The sequence below is a fragment of the Somniosus microcephalus genome, unplaced genomic scaffold (genome assembly GCF_052327205.1).
Source record: "Somniosus microcephalus isolate GS21.2 unplaced genomic scaffold, FLI_Smic_1.0 unresolved_chr1, whole genome shotgun sequence".
Taxonomy (NCBI): domain Eukaryota; kingdom Metazoa; phylum Chordata; class Chondrichthyes; order Squaliformes; family Somniosidae; genus Somniosus; species Somniosus microcephalus.
Window position 1 is genome coordinate 149,864,176 of NW_028225179.1, and position 18,247 is coordinate 149,882,422.

An 18,247-nucleotide genomic window follows, 5' to 3' on the forward strand; every position below is an offset into this window, starting at 1 on the left:
GATATATTTGGGAACTACTTTCTTGCTGTTGTGGGTATTGCTGCTCTGACTGGCGGTGTACCCATGTGCTGGAGAAAACCTCCTGCGCTCCACGTATTCCTGACACAGCCGGAAACTGAAGCGGTGAAACTGAAGGAAAGTCGCTGCGCCGCAGTTTGCGCCTGGGGGGCAGCGGATCCGCGCATGGCTTCCAAGCACCAGGCCGAGGGGCTGGCGGAGTATCTGAACTGCCCCATCTGCCTGGACCTCTTCACCCAGCCGGTGATCCTGGACTGCGGCCACAATTTCTGCCAGCACTGCATCCAGCGGTACTGGGTGGACGGCGAGACCATCTCCTGCCCGGAGTGCCGCAAGGTCTTCCCCGAGAGGAGCCTGCGGGTCAACCGGGCGCTGGCCAATCTGGCGGAACAGGCTCGCAACCTGATCCAGGGTCCCGGCGCCAAGGAGGGCGAGCCTCGCCGCCAGGTGCAGCCGGAGCCCCGGGGACACAAAGCCAGCCCGGAAGGCAACCGGGGGCTCGCCTTTTACTGCGGCGAGCACCGGGAGGAGCTGAAGTTCTTCTGTGAGACGGACAAGGAGCTGATCTGTGTGATGTGTCTGGACCGGAGAAACGGCCAGAGTCACCGATCCCACAACTTCATGCTGATAAGTGAAGCCGTTGAGATGTACAAGGTAAAATAAAAATGTTCCTCTGGGCTTCTCTCTCACCCCCTCCTTACTCCGCCGTAATTTGGGCGTAAACCCGTTTACACACGGGAGTAATTTTAACTTAACCCGCCCCTCGGGAAAACTGACGGGGTCTCGATTCAAGCACTGATTTTTCAACCTGCCCCGATTTTACTGTCAGCGCAGAGTAAATATCGGGCGGGGTGCACAACCGGCGACCCCGTGTGTTTCCCGCCCCGCCGAGTAAGGGTAAAGTGACCCCCGGGGCATGTGTAGTTGGGGTTACGCCGACGTTACAATGGAGCCTTCCGAGTGGGTAGAAATTCCGTCTCCCCACAGGAAATTCATCCCCAAAACTTTACCATGGCATTCAATGTCCACCCACCCCACCTTTCCATTTGCTTATCGCGAACAAGCGCATTCACCCTGTGAACCTCTCTTTTAATTCAGGACAAACTCAAGTCGTTGTCTGACATCCTCAGGGCGAAATCCACTCTTCTGGAAGCTAAACTTACTCAAAACCAGGTTTTACAAGTCGGGGTAGGTTCTGCCTGTTGGCTTTTTTCACTTTTTACTGTTTCTAGCTCCCACTCCTATATTCTGGTCTGATGATGATACACTTTCCTTTCACAGGACCAGACCAGCCAGCTGCAGACATTTGTTACTCCGAATTTGCTAAAATGCACCAGATCCTCATTAAGACGGAGCAGCGCCTGATCGCCGAGCTGAAAGAGAACGTGGAGAAGATCTCGGAGCGACTGGAGAAAAACCTGCGGGACATTCACCAAACATTAAACACCATTCAGCAAAAGCTGTCGAGATCGCAGACACAACTCGACCAGGAGGACACCATCGCCGCCTTAAAGGTAAGGATTTCCATTCGGATCAGCCAAGTCCACTCCCGTTCGGGAAATGGCCAGCAGACAACTGGGGGAAAGGCTGAAGCGCTTCTCCGACTTTTCCCTACACGGCCACCGTTTCTTCATTTTATTGGTTGGCTCACCCATATTCTGAGGACAACTGAGTTGTCACCTCACCACACAGAACTAAACCTTGTCCAAGTATTCCGTTTGAAACTTCTCTCTGTGTGGACCAGTTCCTGGCACTGACATGTAACTGACAGGAGCCAACAACAGCAACCACTTGCATTTATATAGCGCCCTTAAGGTAGTAAAACGTCCCAAGGCACTTCACGTCCTAAGGAGCGTTATCAAAACATTAACTCCCAGCCAAAGAAAGAAACATTTGGACAGGTGACCAAAAGCTTGATTTGGGTGGAATTTTTTAAACCAGGGCCCAGCACTTTAGGAAGGATGTGAAGGCCTCGGAGAGGGTGCAGAAAAGATTTACAAGAATGGTTCCAGGGATGAGGGACTTCAGTTACGTGGGTAGACTGGAGAAGCTGGGGTTGTTCTCCTTGGAGCAGAGAAGGTTGAGAGGAGATTTGATAGAGGTGTTCAAAATCATGGTTCTGGACAGAGTAGATAGAGAGAAACTGTTCCCATTGGCGGAAGGGTCGAGAACCAGAGGACACAGATTTGAGGTGATTGGCAGAAGAACCAAAGGCGACTTGAGGAAGAACATTTTTACGCAGCGAGTGGTTAGGATCTGGAATGCACTGCCTGAAAGTGTGGTGGAGGCAGATTCAAAGGTGGCTTTCATAGGAGAATTGGACAAGTACCCGAAGGGAAAAAATTGCAGGGCTCCGAGGAAATGGCGGGGGAGTGGGACTAGCTGAAGTGCTCTTGCAGTGAGCCAGCATGGGCTCGACAGGCCGGATGACCTCCTGTGCTGTAACCATTCTATGATTCTAGCGGTCAATTGAAAATTTCAAACCTGAGATTGATAGATTTTTGCTGGGTAAGGGTATCAAGGGATATGGAGCCAAGGCAGGTAGATGGAGTTGGGACACAGACCAGCCATGATCTAATTGAATGTCAGAACAGGCTTGAGGGGCTGAATGACCTCCTGTTTCTATGTTCCTATAATATTTATGATGTATTTGACAATTAGGAAGGACAGACAGGAAGGAATGGGAGGTGGGGTTGCTATGTTAATCAAGGATGGAATCACTGCAATAGTCAGAAATGATATTGGGTCAAAGGATCAGGATAGTGAAACAGTTTGGGTGGAGATAAGGAATAATAAGGGGAAAAAGTCACTAGTGGGCATAGTCTATAGGCCTCCGAACAGTTGCAACTCTGTTGGTCGGAGTATAAATCAAGAAATAGTTGGTGCTTGTAATAAGGGAACAGCTATAATCATTGGGGATTTTAACTTTCATATTGACTGGACTAATCAAATTGGGCATGGCAGCCTTGAGGAAGAGTTCATAGAGTGTATTAGGGCCGGGTTCCTTGAGCAGTATGTAACTGAACCAACCAGGGGGCAGGCAATCTTAGATCTGGTCCTGTGTAATGAGACAGGATTAATAAAAAATGTCCCAGTAAAGGATCCCCTTGGAATGAGTGACCATAATATGGTTGAATTCCAAATTCAGTTTGAGGGTGAGAGAGTTGGATCTCAAACCAGCGTACTGAGCTTAAATAAAGGAGACTATGAAGGTATGAGAGTAGAATTGACTAAAGTGGACTGGGAAAACAGATTAAAGTGTAAGATGGTACAAGAGCAGTGGTCTACATTCAAGGAGATATTTCACATCTTTCAAGAAAAATATATTCCACTGAGGAAAAAGGGGAGTAAAAGAAAAGACAGCCATCCGTGGCTTAGTAAAGTAATAAAGGATAGTATCCGACTGATAACAAGGGCATATAAAGTAGCCAAATCTAGTGGGAGGATAGAAGATTGGGAAGCATTTAAAAGCCAGCAAAGAATAACTAAAAGATGAATTAAGAAAGGGAAGCTAGATTATGAAAGTAAACTAGCAAAAAATATAAAAACAGATAGCAAGAGTTTCTACAGCTATATAAAAAGAAAAAGGGTGGCTAAAGTGAACGTTGGTCCCTTAGAGGATGAGACCAGGAAACTAGTGGTGGGGAACATGGAGATGGCAAAGACGCTGAACAAATATTTTGTATCAGTCTTTACAGTAGAGGACACTAAAAATATCCCAACACTGGACAAACAGGGGGCAATGGGGGAGGAGCTAAACACGATTAAAATCACTAAGGAGGTGGTACTCGGTAAAATAATGGGACTTAAGGCGGATAAATCCCCCGGACCTGATGGCCTACATCCTAGGGTCTTGAGAGAAGTAGCGGTAGGGATTGTGGATGCATTGGTGATTATTTTCCAAAACTTCCTGGACTCAGGAAAGGTCCCGGCAGATTGGAAAACTGTTAACACCCTTATTTAAGAAGGGAAGTAGACAAAAAGCTGGAAACTATAGACCAGTTAGCCTAACATCTGTGGTTGGTAAAATGTTGGAGTCCCTTATTAAGGAAACAGTAACAGAGCATTTGGATAAACATAATTTAATAGGACAGAGTCAGCATGGTTTTATGAAGGGGAAGTCATGTTTGACAAATTTGCTCCAATTCTTTGAGGACGTAACATACAGGGTGGATAAAGGGGAACCAGTGGATGTAGTGTATTTGGACTTCCAAAAGGCATTTGACAAGGTGCCACACAAAAAATTACTGACCAAGATAAAAAATCACGGGATTGGGGGTAATCTACTGGCATGGGTGGAAGATTGGATATCTAACAGAAAACAAAGAGTTGGGATAAATGGTTCATTCTCGGGCTGGCAATCAGTAACTAGTGGTGTTCCGCAGGGGTCAGTGCTGGGACCCCAACTCTTTACAATCTATATTAATGATTTGGAGGAAGAGACCGAGTGCAACATATCCAAGTTTGCCGACGATACAAAGATGGGAGGGAAAGCAGTGAGTGAGGAGGACAATAGAAACCTGCAAAGGGACATAGACAGGCTAAGTGAGTGGGCAGAGATTTGGCAGATGGAATATAATATTGGAAAATGTGAGGTTATGCACTTTGGCAGAAAAAAATCAAAGAGCAAGTTATTATCTAAATGGAGAGAAACTGCAAAGTGCTACAGTACAAAGGGATCTGGGGGTCCTGGTGCATGAAACACAGAAGGTTAGTATGCAGGTGCAGCAGGTGATCAGGAAGGCCAATGGAATCTTGGCTTTTATTGCAAGGGGGATGGAGTATAAAAATAGGGAAGTCTTGCTGCAGTTATACAAGGTATTGGTGAGGCCACACCTGGAATACTGCGTGCAGTTTTGGTTTCCATATTTAAGAAAAGATATACTTGCTCTCGAGGCGCTTCAGAGAAGGTTCACTCGGTTGATTCCGGAGATGAGGGGGTTGACGTATGAGGAAAGGTTGAGTAGGTTGGGCCTCTACTCATTAGAGTTCAGAAGAATGAGAGGCGATCTTATCGAAACATATAAGATTGTGAGGGGGTTTGATCGGGTGGATGCAGTGAGGATGTTTCCACTGATGGGTGAGACTAGAACTAGGGGGCATAATCTTAGAATAAGGGACGGCCCTTTCAAAACTGAGATGAGGAGAAACTTCTTCACTCAGAGGGTAGTAAATCTAAGGAATTTGCTGCCCCAAAGAGTTGTGCAAGCTGCAACATTAAATAGATTTAAAACGGAGATAGACAGTTTCCTAGCTGATAAGGGAATTAGGGGTTATGGGGAGAGGGCAGGGAAGTGGACGTGAGTCTAGGTTCGGATCAGCCATGATCCTATTGAATGGCGGAGCAGGCCCGAGGGGCCATATGGCCTACTCCTGCTCCTACTTCTTATGTTCTTATGTGTTTCCTAGCAGTGTTCTGCTGTACACATCTGCCCCCTTCTGCCTCATTTTATACCGTCATGCTCCTACCCTGAACTTAAATCTCACCTGATAACTGCCCATCCCTCTCCCGATCATTGCCCGCTCCCTCTCCCGTTCACCGCCCCCTCCCCCTCCCGGTCACCGCCCCCTCCCCCTCCCGGTCACCGCCCCCTCCCCCTCCCGGTCACCGCCCCCTCCCCCTCCCGGTCACCGCCCCCTCCCCCTCCCAGTCACCGCCCCCTCCCCCTCCCGGTCACCGCCCCCTCCCGGCCACCGCCCCCTCCCCCTCCCGGTCACCGCCCCCTCCCCCTCCCGGTCGCCGCCCCCTCCCCCTCCCGGTCGCCGCCCCCTCCCCCTCCCGGTCGCCGCCCCCTCCCCCTCCCGGTCGCCGCCCCTCCCCCTCCCGGTCGCCGCCCCCTCCCCCTCCCGGTCGCCGCCCCCTCCCCCTCCCGGTCGCCGCCCCCTCCCCCTCCCGGTCGCCTCCCCCTCCCGGTCGCCGCCCCCTCCCCCTCCCGGTCGCCGCCCCCTCCCCCCCCCCCGGTCGCCGCCTCCTCCCCCCCCCCGGTCGCCGCCCCCTCCCCCCCCCCCCGGTCGCCGCCCCCTCCCCCCCCCCGGTCGCCGCCCCCTCCCCCGGTCGCCGCCCCCTCCCTCCCCCGGTCAATTCAATTCAAATCGCTTTATTGGCATGACAAGGTACATCTTATGTTGCCAAAGCATCGAAAAACATTTATGGTTGAACACATAAACACAGATCTATCCATACAGTGTATAAACAGATATATCCCTGAGTGTATAAATATACATTCATATAATTTATATATACTCTTTTCTTAGATTTAATGGTTGTCCCTCTGTTTATGGCAAGCTGTAACATAGTGTGCTGCTAAGGTTACACAATTTTTCTCTTCCCCTAGTAGGTATGGGAGTTTTTGGTCGTCATTCAAATTTCTGAATTCCGGGCATATTTTTGTGAATTTTGGGTAGAAATTCTCCCTTATGCCCTGATATTTTCTTCAACTGTCTCTCCCTCTCCCAATCACTGCCCCTCCCTCTTCCAATTACTGCCTCTCCCTCTCCGGATCACTACCCCTTCCCTCCAATTCGCATCCCCCGACCCCAGGATATACCTGGGAATGCACAGAAGGTACATACAGCTCGGTAGTCACATTTCAATGAAAACCGAGTCCCAATATTTGAAACCTCATAGACCTGAAACGTTACCTTTGTTTCTGTGTCCACAGATGCCGCCTGACCTGCTCAGTATTTCCAGCATTTTCTGATATTATTTCAGATTTCCAGCTTCCGCAGTATTTTGTTTTTGTATTTGAAACTGAAGTAATTCTGTGCATTGAATATTATTTCAATGGGCCTGCCCGTGTGTGGCAGGAAATCCAATGGGCGGTGAAATAGGTGGACTGCGCCCAGAGCCACATTTCCACCCAGTCACCCCAGCTGTGTCCATTCATTGCCAGAGGGAGGGTGGAAGGTCCCAGCCCAGGGATTTGATGCTAAACTACACTGGTTTATATATTGCATCTCCAGATAATCTTACCAGAGTCAACTGAACCGTGAGTAACTTTATCCTGGCAACTATTGTTATATAAATCACACCGTTAGGCTTTGCCAAATTTGAGATTCTCACACCACTGATTAATTTTATCTGATATATCAGTCATTTCAATCTGTAAACCTCTGGTCTGTGTGAAAATATCTGCTGTTTATAGAGAGTTTAGTCGTGTAGGGGGAGACTGGATTGAATTCAGACAGTAAATTGCTGCCGTTGAGGTGTCTGTTAGTGCCCCAGATGTACGCTGCTGTGAGGTGGAAAAACGTGACAGCATCTGGATCGTAAGAGGAAACATCTGTTTTCAGCAGGGTGTCTGATCAGACCCTGGAACAGGTTCATCCGGCCCGCGGACTTGCCCTCAGAGGCGGACTGACTATCGGGAAATGTCCCCGAGTGTCCCCCGGACCCTCCACCGATGAATTTGGACTCTGGATCTTTCTAAAGCCGGTCTGTCCCGGGGCTCTGAGGCGTTTCCCGAGCTCCCCCCTCCCCGCTCTCCAGCCGCCTTCACTCACTCTGCAGCGCTCCTCTGCTCTGCAGTGAAACCCCGATTAAAATGAGACGGAGCTGATAAGCTGAGGGTTGGAACTGACTATTGACCAGGTCACTGTCACTGGACACGCCCCCTCACTGAGTGACAGGCTCTCCGGCCAATGACCAGGTCATTGTCACTGGACATGGGCTCTTCTATTTCAGCCTGTGAATCGCACGCAGACGGGTCGCGGAACAGACTCAGGAATTGGTCATTGACGGAACCTTCATGCGGTTCCTTCTGAGAGCGAGTGAAGCTGGCGGGCCTTGGGGAAGTGTGGCCAATGGCCGCGGTGGGAAAGCAGCTCGAGTGAGCCGGACCGCGGGAATCCACCGGAGACACGGCCATGGAGCGCCACCTTCCGGCTGTGGAGCCACATTACAGGCAGCGAGCTCACCGGCTTCCTGCAGTTCTGGCCAAGGCTCATCGACCTGAAACTCGGTTTCTCCCCCTACACATGCTGCCTGACCTGCTGAGTATTTCCAGCATTTCCTGTGTTTATTTCTGCAGTTCACACCTCATTCTGGACTTAGCTGGACATTTTGAACTACCGCCCAAAACCAATTTTATCCCCAGAATTCGTTCATTGATTTTTTTTGTTGGTAATGAATTTGCATCCAACCAGCGATCACGTGGTTTTAGAGCAGTCTCACCATCTTTATTACATTCATTAATCTAACAATACAAACAAAGCGAATGAAAAGAACAAAAATGTTGTCAGACAAAAACTCTAAAGCAGGAAGTTCAGGCGCTGCTTCCTGGTCTGTCAGGAGCAAGATACCCGGGGATATAGTGGAAGAAAGTTCACAGGCACTGTTGTTGGCCACACATTGAGATCCAGATCTTACTCAGGCCAACAGAGGCAGGTAAAGAGAGGAAAGGAGCATCAATCACACAGGGGCATGGGGTTTCCCAGCAGAACCAGGGTGTATTCCAGCAGATGCATGAAGCACACAGCAGAGGCAATCAGCATCCCAGCAGAAGCAGGGTGCTCACATCAGAGCCAAGAGGCGTCCCAGCACAGGCAGGGAGGTAGAGAAATGAAACAAAGCTGCTCTCTTCTTCTGTATCTGCTCGAAGCAGGTTACATTTCCGTATTAGCAGAGATCTGGTGTGAACAATAATATAAAAAACAATCTACTAATACAATAAATCTGAATTAGAAAAGGTGTTTCAGGTGTATAACGCCTCATCACGAGTTCTGATTAAAAGATTCACATTCAAAACATCAATCGGTTCTTTTCTCTTTACAGATACTGACTGGCCTGCCATGCACTGCCAGCACTTTGTGTTTTATATCTGGTAGGAACAGTTTGCCAGTGAACCCCATCAGCTGGGAACAGATGTGTGGCACTGGAGGGGCGGGGGAAAGGGGACAACTAAAGTTTCCACACTACAGTGACAGAGTTTCCTCATGAAATAATAAGCTGGAAACCACAATATTTCTCAATGCACTGAGGACTGTAAAAGAGATTTCCCTCCAGCTTATAGGGCAGCACAGCTCAGACTGGGAGATCTCCATGTGTGGAGTGCAGCGACCGTGGCACAGTGAGCTGAGCACCAGCACAGCCAATCGCCTTTTTATAATGTGGCTTTCTTTGTAGAAGTCCCTCAAACCTCAATTTCCTCGCTTCTTCTCCTGAAGGCACTAACTCCAGTCTTGGGAACAGCAGAGATGAGCTCAGTTGTGTCCTCATCTGATGGCCACATCCAGCGGGAGGAGCCACTGGAGAGCACCCAGGCTAGGGCTCTTTTCTCTAGATAAGAGAAGACTGAGGGGTGATGTAGCTTTTAAAAGCTCTTTAGGATAATTTGTCTGTGACTACACAAACCTCTCTGGGTCCAGGTATATTGTGTATCAGTAAAACAGGTTTATTAAGCATTAAACATCCTGTACAAAGAAGTAATACTGAACAAGAAGATAGCCACAGTCTGTTCATCGAACCCCGGCATATCTCCGAGTGACTGTGGTGCGGTCTCTTTATTCTCTTGCTGTGTTCTGTTGACTGAAGCTTCTTCCTCCTCTGGCTTTGCACTGCTTTTAGTGTTCAATATCTGCATTTTTATACCCTTTTTCTCCCATTTTGACGATGGGACAGTAATTAGCTCTCTGACACCTAGTAAATGTCCCTCCTCTCCTTGCCAATCATCTTATGACCTAGTTAACCCCACTAGGCCTCTTTCTGTGCATAACAAAATACCCTTATCTAAGAATTTCACTTTACAGAACATCCTTGAGGTTTTTTCTAAACAGTTTGTCTATTCTGCAGTTTCTATAATGAAGGATGTCTCCAACGTGTTTTGGGATGTCTTGCAGTTGTGAAGGACCTACATGAATGCAAGCTCTTTCCTTCTGATTCCTTCATTATTGCACTGGAGTGTCAGCTCAGGTTATGTACTCAGCAAGGTGAGGGTCTTGAACCCACAACATTCAGACTCTACTGGGTTTTTAGTTACCCGAGTGGGCTCCCAGACCCTGGCACTAAGGAGACTGGTCGTGGCTGCACCGTGCAGTCAGCAGATCCGGTTCGCCCTTCGCCCCTGTGCTCACTCACCTACATTGGCTCACGGTCTGGCAATGCCTCGATTTAAAAATGATCATCCTTGTTTTCAGATCCCTACATGGCCTCGCCCCTCCCTTTCTCCCTAACCTCCTGCAGTCCTACAACCCTCCGAGATCTCTGTGCTCCTCCAGTTCTGGCCTCTTGCACATCCCCGATTTTCATCGCTCCACCATTGGCGGCCGTGTCTTCAGCAGCCTTGGCCTAAACTCGGGAAATTCCTTCTTAAACCTCTCCGCCCCTCTACCTCTCACTCCTCCTTTAAGAAACTCCATGAAACCTACCTCTTTGACCAAGCTCCTTATGTGGCTCAGTGTCAAATTTGGTTTGATAACGTTCCTGTGAAGCGCCTTGGGTCATTTTACTACGTTTAATGCAATTTGTTGTTGTTTGATTCAAATCCAGGACCAAGGGGTGCAGTAACGGTCTGTCACATACCTAGGGCACTGCCTCGGATAAAACAGTAAATAGTTTCCATTCACTTTTGACCAAAGTATCTCCCAGGCACTCTCTGGAAATAAATTTCATGTCTTCAGCACCCACTTCAGAGATTTTTTAACTGATTAATCTCCTCTCTGTACTCGGAATACAGGCCCAGATTTTGGAATTCCACTCTCCTGACACACAGCAAGAGCCCATATTGGGAAATTCCACAATCCCAACCTGTGCTTTTTTGAACATTGGACAGACCGTGAATGGGGATTTTCCCGACAGGGACTCGGTTTGTGCCAGGATCACGGAAGTGGGAAGTCCAGGCTCGTGTTTATTTTCCATTCTTTTTTCTGATCCCATCATCTTTCAGTTCTGAAGGAAGGTCCTGCCTGAATTGTCTGATCAGCCGAGTGTTTCAGCATTTGCAGTTTTTGATATTCCCTCAGTACCGGTTTCCACCAGCAGGTGGTGATACTGCACGGTAAAACTTTACAGCTCTTTGTACAGCTCGCCATCACCATCTCCTGGCTGAAAGTGGCACTACAAACAACTACGAGGGACCGTCAAACACTCTGGGGTGAATTTTAATTTTTACCACAACAAGCGTTAGCGGATCAGCCGCCCGTTTTACAGCCCGCACCGCAGTAAAAGTGAACATTCAGCCCTTTAAACCGAAGATTTGCAAACTCCCCGTCTTCTTGAAGAGAGATAGTTTATGTATTTCTCATCACTAATGGTGCGTGGTTCTGAATAACTGAGGAATGTCCTCATTTTCAGAGCACAACTTATACCTGCTTTTTAATATAAAGGAGTGGGGCAGTGAGGAGAAAGGGCTGGGATGGAGTTGCTGTCGGTTTTACTTTTTACTTTAGTCTTTATTTTTATTACAGTGTCAGCCAGTGGCTCAGTTGGTCGCACTCTCGCTTCCTGAGTCATGAAAGTTGTGGGTTCAAGGCCCACTCCAGAGACTTGAGCACGAAAATCTAGGCTGACACTCCAGTGTAGTACTGAGGGAATGATACACTGTCGAAGGTGCCGTCTTTTGGACGAGACATTAAACCAAGGCCCTGTCTGCTCTCTCAAGTGGATGTAAAAGATCCCAAGGCACTATTTCATAGAAACATAGAAGATAGGAGCAGGAGTAGGCCATTCGGCCCCTCGAGCCTGCTCCGCCATTCAATGAGATCGTGGCTGATCATTCAAACTCTGTACCCGGTCCCTGCTTTCTCCCCATATCCCTTAATCTCTTTAGCCTTAAGAAATATATCTAACTCCTTCTTGAATATATTTAATGAATTGGCCTCAACTGCCTTCTGTGGTAGAGAATTCCACAGGTTCACCACTCTCTGGGTGAAGAAATTCCTCCTCATCTCAGTCCTAAATGGCTTACCCCTGATTTTGACTGTGACCCCTGGTTCTGGACTCCCCCACCATCGGGAACATCCTTCCTGCATCTGGTCTGTCTAGCCGTGTTAGAATTTTATAAGTTTCAATGAGATCCCCTCTCATTCTTCTAAACTCCAGCAAGTATAAGCCCAATCGACCCAATCTCTCCCCATATGTCATTCCTACCATCCCAGGTATTAATCTGGTGAATCTTCGCTGCACTCCCTCCATGGCAAGAACATCCTTCCTCAGATAAGGTGACCAAAACTGCACACAATACTCAAGATGTGGTCTCACCAAGGCCCTGTACAACTGTAGCAAGACATCCTTGTTCCTGTACTCGAATCCTCTCGCTACGAAGGCCAACATTCCATTTGCCTTCTTAACCACCTGCTGCACCTGCATGCTTACCTTCAGCGACTGGTGCACAAGGACACCCAGGTCTCATTGCACTTCCCCTTCTCCCAATCGAAGAGCAAGGGAGATATCCCTGTGCCTTGGCCAATATTTATCCCTCCGTTAGCATAAAAAAAGATTATCTGGTCATTGTTGAAGTGCCTTACTTCTTAGCTCTGGGTAATGACTCAATACACTCTTGGATTCATCAGACGGACAGGCCTTTTATTTCGCTTGCAAGGGGAATCAGTACCTCCACTCAAGGGGTGAGGCTACTATTCCAATGATACAGCGTAAGCATTCCATATTTATACAGTGTAACAAACAAGTTTGATTGACATTCCTTTGTTCCTCTATCAGGATACATATTAGATTAATCATCAGGTCTTATGACATATTGACAGAAGGATCCTGGACACATAAGTCAACCGTTAATCTATAACAGGGCATGAATCGTGTAACCGGAGGTCCTCTTTAATCTTAATCATGTATTGGGAGGCTAGGTTTGCTTACGGTCGCAAGTTGTCAGGTCACTGGGTACTTCAAACGAAACCCATTGTTTCACTTCTACATTCTCATTAGGTGGGCAGACATCTGTTCTTGGCTGTAATCCAAGTACGTGCAATAGCTCTAGTTACACATCGAGACTTGACCGGTGTCAAGTCTGAAAACTTTTACCCAGCAAGCACCTGAAATTAACCCCTTATAATATGTAGATTTCCTCATTCCCCCCATTTGTCCTTTCTAAGGACAATCTATTTCGCTAAGTTTAAGAAATTCTACATCAAAGGTCTCACCCTTAATATCCTCATATTCAGATGTCATTGGTACTGGAGGAGTTGACGTCAATAAGGAAAGAACTTTTGTACACATTCTTTTATGCATGGTTTGCCTTGCAGAGGATCTGGGTAAATCCATATGGCAGTTTCAATTATTGTTGACAAAGGGAACAGTCTTATTAGAGTCCAAATCCAGTTCATCTTGGCAGTGTATCATCTTCAACTGATGCCTTCTTACAATGGGACGCGTGTATCCATGTTGGTCGCTCCTTTACTTTTACAGCGGTATTTGTGGTCAGGAGTACTTGGAAGGGTCCCTCAAATCTGGGTTGAAGGCCATTTTTTCGCTTGAAGATTTTTATGTAGACGTTATCTCCTGGCTCGAAAGTATGGCACTTTCCTTCAGCGGGATCGACCTGGGCTTCCTTTACCTGTTGATGGAAACTAGAAATGCATTTGGTTAGTGCAATGCAATAACTCAACATATCTTCCTACATTTTATGAATGTCCATTTGTTTAGCTGTTAAAGGTGCCGAAAAGGGCAATCTTTGTGGTCTTCCCATGACGATCTCGTGAGGCGACAATCCTGTAGTTCTGTTGGTAGCAGACCGCATTGTCATTAAAGCTATGGGTAACAGATCAACCCATTTAAGTCCAGTTTCTTTACACAGTTTTGCAAGCTTGTTTTTCAGCATCCCGTTATATCTTTCCACTAGTCCAGCCGACTGTGGATGATAACTGCAATGGAGGTGCTGGTTAATCTGTAAGGCTTTGCATAGTTCCTTAATCACTGTTCCTGTAAAATGGGACCCTCTGTCACTTGACAGTTTTGCTGGTATCCCAAAGCGAGGCACAATGTCCTTCAATAAACATTTAGCAACAGTGGTAGCGTCACTCTTTCTACAAGGAAAAGCTTCAATCCATCTTGAAAACATATCAATAATAACTAATACATATTTAAAGCTCATACATACAGGTAGTTCAATAAAATCCATTTGCAAGTGTACAAAAGGACCCATGGGGTTTGGATGGGATGCGGGCTGTACCTTCTTTATTTTTTTCCTGCATTCATGGTCTGGCAGATAATACAATTTTCACAAATTTGTTTTGCCAACTTTGAGATTCCTGGTGCATACCAGGTCTTGAGGATATAGTCCGCCATCCCCCCTTTGCCCGCATGGGTGAATTTATGAACACATCGGGCAATTGGTGATAGTAATGATTTGGGTGCCACCATGCGGCCGTCATGATGAACCCATAAGCCGTCAGTGTTTTTAAAACAATGATTAACAACCCATTCCTTTACTTCATCAGAACTGGCCCTATCTTGATGGGTCAGCACATCATCTAAGGACAGGGGCTGCGGTATCTCTGGCTTTTCCCTAACAGGGAAGGCTGAAACTTGTCGTTCAGTACTTGATATAGCTACTGACTTAGCAGCGCTATCTGCAGCAGCGTTTCCAAGCGCAACCTCGTCCAAATGCCCCGTGTGCGCTTGGCACTTAATAATTGCAATCTGTTTACGTCTCTGAATAGCTAGTAAAAGATTTTGCACTTCTTGTGCATTTTTAATCTGGGTTCCCGAGGAAGTCAGGTAACCGCGAATTTTCCAAATTTGTCATGCTCATGTCCAATAGTGGTCTGGTTATTTCTGAATAGTTCAATATCCATTGTCTACAATAGCCAGTCATTCCTAGAAAATGCTTCATTTCTCTTTTAGTTTTTGGCAACGATGTGTTGCAAACGACCTTTATTCTATCCGGCGTTAACTCCCTGTTTTAACAATGATTCCATCACTGGCTCAATTCCTTTTTCTGCTTTCTCTGACAATGGATACTGTGACCTTTTGGGTAATGGTGCAGCTGGATTAATTGTAACTTTATAGGGCTGTGCAGTATTCAAGCATTGTGGTATTCCAACCAATCCAGCTATCGGGGTCTTTTTCCCATTAATAGGCATTCCTTCAGAATATCCTTTCCCTAACACCGAAAAGGTTGCTCCTGTATCTACTAAAATGACATAGGTCTCCAGGCTATTTGCATTTTAATTTCAGGTTCGCTGCGTGAATTTAAAGAAACAACGGGCATTTGGTGGTCTGTGGCGCCTGGGGCTGCTGGTGTCCGTCAGTAATCCTGATCTTTATTTCTCCTAAATCCCTGTCTGTTTGTAGGGTAACCTCCTGACTGGTCCGAAAAAGGGTTATGGACAGTGAAATTAGGACCTTTATTCTCTAACGGAGGTCCATTATTGGAGGTTTGGTTCTGACGATTTTTCGCAGGGCATTGGTTTGCCCAATGTCCGGGTTGTCCGCAATTGTAACAATTACCAGATCGTCCATACCCTCTTACTCTACCACGTCTTCCTCTATATTCCCCTCTATTCATCCTTCTATAGTTACCTTGTTATCCTACCATAATAGAGGAGAAAGGTGTTTCTTCGGGGTAATTTTTTTTTTTTTTCTTCTGACTCAACAAACATAGAGGCAGTCTTTTTATCTGGCTGTTCTCTATTTCTCTCTTGTCCGTTAAACATTCCCCGAGGCAAGTAATTCTTTCTATGTTAAATGAAAGGGTCTAGTCTTATTTACAGTCCATTTGGACCAATTTGGTAGGTGATCAATGGATGATTGACCACAGTTCTTTAACATAAAGGCTGCTGGCGTGCCTTTCTCAGGTGGCTTACTGGTGCTAGCACCCATTTTAGCAGCTTAAATGGTTCACTTAAAACAATCTAAACTCCTGTGACAATCCGTGATCTGCGTTGTACGCCCCTACAGATCAGATTAATAAACTATACATACGTATCAAAATTACAGTCACATCCAATCTTCTTGGTCTTTACTTCAAATCAGTGTCACAAAGTCCTTGACCATTTGTCACTCCGAGTGCCTTTAGAGTTTCAGCGCCTACTTTATGGTCCCGGCCTTCACGTGGGGCATTTGCCCTCTTAATAACCGGCCTGAGGCTAGGTGACTGAAACTCAGCACTTCCCGACTGAATTTAGTCAACTGACTGCAACAAGGTTTTTTTAAAAATATTTACAACACATTAAGACATATCCTTATGCTTTAAAACTCAAGGGTTCTCAACCCTCGTGGAAGGTATTTCTAACTGGGGAAAATACTGAATCCACAATAGCTTAGTGGATCATGTAAAAGACATCACTATTTTCTCAACCATACATTCCGCCGCGGGACTCACTTCCCCGGCTTGGGTCTTTTCCAACCCCTTCTGCAGTTTTTTTTTCAGCTTAAATATTTTAGTTAAAACATACAACAATTCCGTAACATTCTATGATCTGCGTGGGATGCCTCTACAGATCAGACATGACTAAACATTAATACATATGACAATAAACAATAAACAATACACTTGTTAAACAACCAAAGTGTTACTAAATCCCCAACCTATGCAGCCTTACTGGACAAAGTTGATTGATAATAACAAGTAGTTAAATACTCACTCTCATAAACATTAAACATTGACACTGTGTTTCAGACAATCGCCCACTCTTCTTCCCTCTACCCTACTCCTTTTAGCCAAATTTTTAGCAAAAAGGGCCTTCAATTTGTCCCAACTAACTTCACCCACTCTCTCTCCTTCTACCCTACTCCCTTTAGCCAAATCTTTAGCAAAAAGGGCCTTCAATTTGTCCCAACTAACTTCAAGCTGGAACCTTGCTAGTTCAATTTCCAATAAATCGCTAGCTCCTTAGTTAAATCAAATTCGTGACTTAGCCTTCTCTCTTAGCAAGCTGGAACCTTGCTAGTTCAATTGCCAATAAATCGCTAGCTCCTTAGTTAAATCAAATTCGTGACTTAACCTTCTCTCTTAGCAAGCTGGTACCTTGCTAGTTCAATTTCCAGTAAATCGCTAGCTCCTTAGTTAATCAAATTCCTGACTTAACCTTCTCTCTCTGGTACCTTTATTTCAGCGCTTCCTACCGTCCTTTTCTGCACGATCCTGTTCGCGGGCCGTCAGCGCCTCATGGCTGATCCTCTGTTCCGTTTCTGAAAGGGAAGCAGTCACAACGGCAGTTTAACCTCCGAACCTTGTGAGTCAATTACCCGATGGCAGTACTGTCCAATGGAATAAACAGACTATGCGCAGCTATGCTTCTGGCAGGGAAAGTCCCAAAAATGTGGCAAAACACCACCTTCGGCCAATGGGATTTTCCTAACCGAGCAACGTACTCGGCATCTGTTAACCCACCAATTGGTACAGCAAGCCATCTCGGTGGAACCTCCAAATTGTTGAAGTGCCTTACTTCTTAGCTCTGGGTAATGACTCAATACACTCTTGGATTCGTCAGACAGACAGGCCTTTTATTTCGCTTGCAAGGGGAATCAGTACCTCCACTCAAGGGGTGAGGCTACTATTCCAATGATACAGCGTAAGCATTCCATATTTATACAGTGTAACAAACAAGTTTGATTGACATTCCTTTGTTCCTCTATCAGGATACATATTAGATTAATCATCAGGTCTTATGACATATTGACAGAAGGATCCTGGACACATAAGTCAACCGTTAATCTATAACAGGGCATGAATCGTGTAACCGGAGGTCCTCTTTAATCTTAATCATGTATTGGGAGGCTAGGTTTGCTTACGGTCGCAAGTTGTCAGGTCACTGGGTACTTCAAAGGAACCCATTGTTTCTCTTCTACATTCTCATTAGGTGGGCAGACATCTGTTCTTGGCTGTAATCCAAGTACGTGCAATAGCTCTAGTTACACATCGACTCTTGACCGGTGTCAAGTCTGAAAACTTTTACCCAGCAAGCACCTGAAATTAACCCCTTATAATATGTAGATTTCCTCATCATTATCACATTGCTGTCTATGGGAGCTTGCTGATCACAAATTGGCTGCCGCGTTTATCACATGACAACAGTGACTACACTCATTGGCTGTAAAGCGCTTTGGGAAGCCCGGTGGTCGTGAAAGGCGCTATAGAAATGCAAGTCTTTCTTCTTGACATTTTATATTTTTATTGGTTGCATTTACAGTCTCATTGGGATTTTACAATGTGTAATTTGGAAATTACATTTTCCAACTCCTGACCCCTGACCTCTGCTCCAGACCCGAATGGCGCGGGGGTCAAGTCATTGTGATGTAATGGATGATGCTGGCCTGCCCGAGGCCCCGCCCCTT

The 18,247-nt window shown here is 46.5% G+C and overlaps 1 pseudogene across 1 annotated transcript; it reads left to right on the forward strand.

The window, feature by feature from the left end:
• LOC147096245 (zinc-binding protein A33-like) lies at positions 1–9,303 on the forward strand (annotated as a pseudogene). Its single transcript, XR_015074584.1, has 4 exons — positions 1–672; positions 1,117–1,206; positions 1,300–1,532; positions 9,184–9,303. The product of XR_015074584.1 is annotated as a zinc-binding protein A33-like (transcript).
• Positions 9,304–18,247: the final 8,944 nt, after the last annotated feature.